Source organism: Parasteatoda tepidariorum, chromosome 5 (assembly GCF_982258835.1).
Source record: "Parasteatoda tepidariorum strain Cologne lab strain chromosome 5, Ptep-v5.0, whole genome shotgun sequence".
Taxonomy (NCBI): Eukaryota; Metazoa; Arthropoda; class Arachnida; order Araneae; family Theridiidae; genus Parasteatoda; species Parasteatoda tepidariorum.
In genome coordinates, this window is record NC_141759.1 from 91,977,033 (window position 1) to 91,983,599 (window position 6,567).

Genomic DNA, 6,567 nt, shown 5'->3' on the forward strand with positions numbered 1-6,567 from the left:
ATTTCATGATGTATGGGATATGGGCCTTCTGCGCGACCCAGGTGCCCAATTTTTTATAAATAAATAAAGAAAGAAGATTCAACATTTCTAAAACCATCATGCAAACACAGAGAACAATTTTTCAAAAAATACTCAGATCTATCCATTTTTCCTGCGCCTTACAAGAAATTTAAGTTAATTTTCTTTCCAAAAAAGCGAAAAAAAATTTGAAAAGTAAAGAACTTCTGCAGCTTTTTTTTTTAGTTCAAAAGCTATTACCAATCGTTTGCACAAAGAATGATTATTAATTCTGTCATTTTTTTTTCTTCCTTACTCATAAATATGCAAGCTTGTGCGCTCATAGCAAATACGGCTTATAAGCCCTCATTTAATTGTAAAACAGCTAGCACAAATACGAAGAAGACATCACAGAAATGCATTCAGGTCCCGCAGTGGACTGATCGTTAAGACACGGTTCTCAGCAGATCACCGAAGTCAAGCATCACTGGCTACGGTCAGTGTGTGGGTGGGTGACCACTTGGATCAGTCTGCTTAGGGACCGAGGGTGTGCGGTATTAGTCCTCGTTAAACTGTGCTACCGTAAAGTGCTCGACTTCACGCGCAGGTCGTCGGGCTACCGAAGCGGGGGTGTCATCCCCTCCGCAGAGGATCAAAATTGTGATGGCATGTCTTCGGATCATCCTCCGGGATGTTTCCCAGACCGTCGCCAATAGCCCATTGTGCAGCTCTAGTGTGACGTAAATTAACAACAACTTGGCAGAGTTGTCACCCACTCTCTTACTTACAGCAGCAAGGGATGCTTGACTTCGGTGTTCTACTGGGAACCATCTTTACGTTGTTGTTGTTGTTAATTTACGTCGCACTAGAGCTGCACAATGGGCTATTGGCGACGGTCTGGGAAACATCCCGAAGGATGATCCGAAGACATGCCATCACAACTTTGATCCTCTGCGGAGGGGATGGCACCCCCGCTTCGGTAGCCCGACGACCTGTGCGCGAAGTCGAGCACTTTACGGTAGCACAGTTTAACGAGGACCAATACCGCACACCCTCGGTCCCTACGCAGACTGATCCAAGTGGTCACCCACCCGCACACTGACCGTAGCCAGTGATGCTTGACTTCGGTGATCTGCTGGGAACCGTGTCTTAACGATCAGTCCACTGCGGGACCCATCTTTACGATCAGTCCACTGCGGGACATTAAATTTAAAAAATATTAATAATAACAAATGCTAGAAAATATACTTAACAAACTGTACAATTATCTTAAAAGGAAATATTCAAATTTCGTTTTGAATAAACTCATTCCTTCCAGCTATTGGATTTCATTTCTGAATGAAAAATTCAAACAATAACCACATTAAGGTCCCTCACCTTTTCAGCTGTAATAAATTCTTTTTTTATTGAAAGGGTTTTCGTACATAAACAATATAGGAATCGAATAAAATTCAATTAATGTCTGTAGTGGAGAAAAAAATCGATACAAAAAGTACGAAAAGAAAGTGTTTACGGTGGAAAAAAAAACAAAGTAAAAAAAACTAAAACCGAATGCAGGTAACTGGCAAATTGCCAGTCTAGCCCTCAACATCAGGCAGTTTCAGTGGCAAGATCTATTGCCCATGTAAATAAGTCAGCTATAATTGGATATCGAAGAAAATGAAGAAGAAAAAAAAGAAAGCAATACTAGGGCACGGTTCTTTCAGAGAAGTTGTATCGGAAAAGTGTTATTTGCCGATCGTTATAACCATAAATGATGGAAAATATATTTGTGGAAAATATGTTGTTTTTTTTTAAAAAAAAAGATTATTATATTTGCTTGATTGAATTTTGATGCATATTTTATTCAAATGCTCGTTTTATTTTTACTTTAACATTAAATTGAACATTTATTATTGAATTTAACATTGAATTTTTTATTTGCGAAAAAATTGGAAAATTTTAATGTCGGTTGAAAAAGTATCATTTCTTTTTATTTTTAATTTAACTAAAAAATTAGATGCACTTCATGGTTAAGAGGGCACACAAAAAGATATTAAATGACCAAGTGATTTCGAATCTATTCAATTTTCTTAAATCTCTTCAAATCCCTTCTTTTGTCATTTTGGGATTACTGATTTATTGGAAATACATTTACATATATTACATTACATCTTTTTAATTTTCTTTCACGGAGGTATGATTAACCCCTTGGGGACGGGTGATTCAGAAAAGCATTCGTACAAAATCAGAATCAAGTTGTAATTAAATAAAAAACGGTAACTTAAATGTAGTCGTTTCTAATTTGACAGACTTACTTTGCTTTTACTTTAATTATTGTTAGTTTAATCACATATATGGGTCATTCTCACGAAAACTGTCATTTTTCAGTTCATAAAATCCCAAAAAAGTAAAGTGAATAAAAAGCTCTGAAACTTTTTATATTAATAGAAATATGTAATGGCATTATAAAGAAAGTATATATCCTATAAATTATACTTAATATTTAAATTAATTAATTTTTTAAATAATTAATTTATAATTAATTTATAATAATTAATTAATTAATTTAATAAATAAATTAATTAGTTTAATAAATTAACTTATTAATTTTTTAATTTATTTTTCAAATTAATTAATAAGTAAACTAATTATTTTCACTCTTTAAAAAATGAGGGAATGACACTAATAATGAGGGAAGGATATTTTATTTTAATACATGTTTTTATCTAAGTTACATCTACCTAAAGTTTGAAAATGATAACATACTAAGTATATCTAATATTTATTATAATTTAGTCTTATATATTTAATAGTTTTTACAGGTTTGGGAAATAAAATTGGCTGACACGATTGAACAAAAAAAAATTTGATAATATACTCATCTTGAATCATTCCCTCACTTCAGCGTCATTCCCTCACTTTATACACTAGTGAGGGAATGACGAATTCAATAAAATTTAAAAATAACAGTTAGGCCTAATTAATTTCTGAAGTCAATCACATACAATTATATTCATACAAAAAAGCAACATATAATTATCCACTTTCTCGATGAAGTTGTATTTTATTTTACTCTAAAAAACGACATGAGGGAATGACAAATGTAAAAAATTTTACCTGGCTTGATTCATTCAAATTTATTCCACAGCAAAGCTTCTTTAAGTTGAAGATGGAAACATACTGCAATTTTGTTCTATGATGCCAGTTGTTAACTTCTGAAGTTTTTATTAAAATATTTTTATTCTAAGAAGATTGCAGGTGATAAGAACATTGTCGTGAGGGAATGACGCGAAACACTGGGGACAAAGTTTAAAATAGTGCTGTGTTGATATTTTTATCAGAAATTAAATATAAAATTGATTTTCTGAATTCTATATTTCAGTATTCTGAAATAAAAAACACGAATTTGTAAAAAAAAAAAAAATTATTTCAGAAACAATTTTTTTTTTTTTTAAATAAGCAGTGGGGACAAGTAAGGGAATGACATATTGGTATATTTTAATTACCTACAATAAATAAAAAATAAAAATTGATAATTCTATTTTTATTCTTTTGTTAGCTTGCATTCCGAAGGACACTTTCCCTGAATTTTTTTTTTTCGTAAGCTGTAAAACAAACATAAATTATACTGGGGACATGGAAATGACTGTTTTTGTGAGAATGACCCATATAATCAATGTTAATTCAAAGTATAACTAAATAGTTTTATTTTGAACAAAGTAATGGTGAATTAAATAAATCAAGCAATTATAACTCCGCCCACAAATAAACTGCTAAGGAAATACTTTGTTTACCAGTTTTATCTTTTTACCCTGGTTGATACGGTTTTATGCTGGCACGTATTTGTGACAGTCGGCGCGAAAGGGTTAAAAAGGAGCATCACTTAAACTTTCACTATATTTGATAAATTAAAACTTTCCAAGATTATCCTTTTTAACAAAGTTTCCACAAATTTCGGAACATGAAGACAAGGATTAAATTAACGTCGTTATTTTATTCTATTCGTGACCATATAAATTTTCATAGGACGTAAATCAGTATGCAAATTCTGGCATGCAAGATATCTAAACGCTAAAAAAAGGAACTTATATCCTCCTAGTATTAACGTCGAAACTGTAATGTCTATAAATCTTTTCCCCTTTGAAGCAAAATTTTATATCAACACGTTGAATGCCATAGGGGTCACCGGTGACCGGCACTGAGTTTGTTCGTAGCGCCACGGGGGTCATCAGTGAAGCGGAGATCATTAGAAACACATAATTCGAGTATTTTTAATTATTAATTTTTATAATTTTTTACATTATTATCGTTACTAAAATGGTTTGAAGAAATTAATGCAATATAAAACACACAAAAATAGTTTTATTTATGTTCACAGGGATGCCAACTTACTTCGGGCTGCGAATAAATATTTTCAAGTGGTAGTTCATTAATTGTAATTCTTGGTTTAATAAATTCAATTTAGTAGATTTTTATCCACCACTATTTCTAAACAATTCGTAGGCTTATATAATTCACCATTTTTTTTCTGATAAGTCATGCTTAAACTTTTTAAAAACTACAAAATCTGTCTAGTATTTGCAATTTAGTTTGCAGTTACTTACCGTTTGGCCAAACGGGCAAGCCATGTAAAATTAACGTGGCATTCAACGTGTTCAACATATTTTTCATGCTCTTTTTCAATTTATTTTTTAGTATTACTATAGGCCCAAATAAGTGAAAAATATTATATTTAGCATTTCAATAATTTATAATTATGAAATACCGGTGACTTAAGATAAAATCTTCCAAACACGGCTAACTTTAATTTCTCAAATTAGCACTGATTCGCTGTTAGTTAGTTCAAAGAGAAACAGTAATTCATCATTAAAATTTCGTTAATTTAAAAAATTCAATTGCTGATAATTATTTGAATGTGTGTAAAAAAATTTTAAAATTACTTTTCTTTGGATTTGTACTTTAATACAAATATAATTCTGATAAGCTAACGGAACTTTTTAGTAACTATTAGTTTGTTTTTTATAATTACAATAACAAAATATAACTTTGCTCGTAATTCGAATCTCAGAAAAAAATATTCAAAAGAAACACCGGTATACCATCAGCGTCAAAGCATTGAATCGCACTGAATTCCATTTGGATTCAAAACGATGTAATGGTACGGTAAGAAAAAGACGACGAAATTCGATCCCTTAACGCATTTGTGACAACTACCGTGAGCCGTGATGGCTCAGAAGATAGAGCGTTCTCCTTCCAAGGAGGTGAACCAGGTTCGAATCCCAGGGATGGCTGGTCAATACTAATTCCGAATTCGGCTTGCACCGACCACAGTGCTGACGTAAAATATCCTCAGTGACTGACGAATCATGCGTTGGAATCCCCTTGCCGTTTGGCTAACCATGAGAGGTTTTCGTGGTTTTCATCTCCATATAATGCAAATGCTGGTTAGTTCCATCAAAAAGTCATCCACGAAGGCAAATTTCACCCAATACCTGATCCAGAAGTTCCATTGTCTTCTGAATTGGGTTCAAAATTACAAGGCTATGGAGTTGAACATTAGACGTCAACCCGAAATTGGTTCGGCTGTTCAACGACGGTTATAAAATAAAGCAAATTTTAGACGAAAGTAGACAATAGCAATCCTGAAAATGTAATTTAATTAAATTGTTCTTTCGCGCTGACAAATTTTAAGCAAAATTTCTGAGAAGCAGTGATGAATAAATCACCGATAATTATTATTAGAGTTTACGTAGCCGAGCAGAATATAAGGCGGAGCTTGCATCATCAATGCGGAGCAGTACACATTAAAGGGAAGAGACATTAAAAGTGCTTCTCACTCATTTCACTTCATTCTGCAGTAGAGCCGATTTTCCTCGAAGAACAATTTTGGGAAGTCCACTTTAAATTGAATTACATTCCGGTTAACGTTTCATCGAACATTTCAGTGGTATTTTGAGAATCTATTGCAATACTTTATATTTTGTAACCGATCACATTTTGCAATAGAGTGCTTTATACTTTGCAATAGATTGCTTCTTATTTCGCAGTCGATTGCTTTATATTTCGCTATATATCGCTTAATATTTTTTGCAGTGGATTGCTTTATATTTTGTAAAAAATTGCTTTATGCTTTTTTTTAGATTAGTTTGTATTTTGCGATAGATTGTTTTACAGTTTCCAATATACTGTTTTATCGAACATTTCAGTGGTATTTTGAGAATCTATTGCAATACTTTATATTTTGTAATTGATTACCTTTTGCAATAGAGAACTTTATACTTTGCAATAGATTGCTTTTTATTTCGCAGTCGATTGCTTTATATTTCGCTATATATCGCCTAATATTTTTAGCAGTGGATTGCTTTATATTTTGCAAAAAATTGCTTTATGTTTTTTTAAATCAGTTAGTATTTTGCGATAGATTGTTTTACAGTTTCCAATATACTGTTTTATCGAACATTTCAGTGGTATTTTGAGAATCTATTGCAATACTTTATATTTTGTAACCGATCACATTTTGCAATAGAGTGCTTTATACTTTGCAATAGATTGCTTTTTATTTCGCAGTCGATTGCTTTATATTTCGCT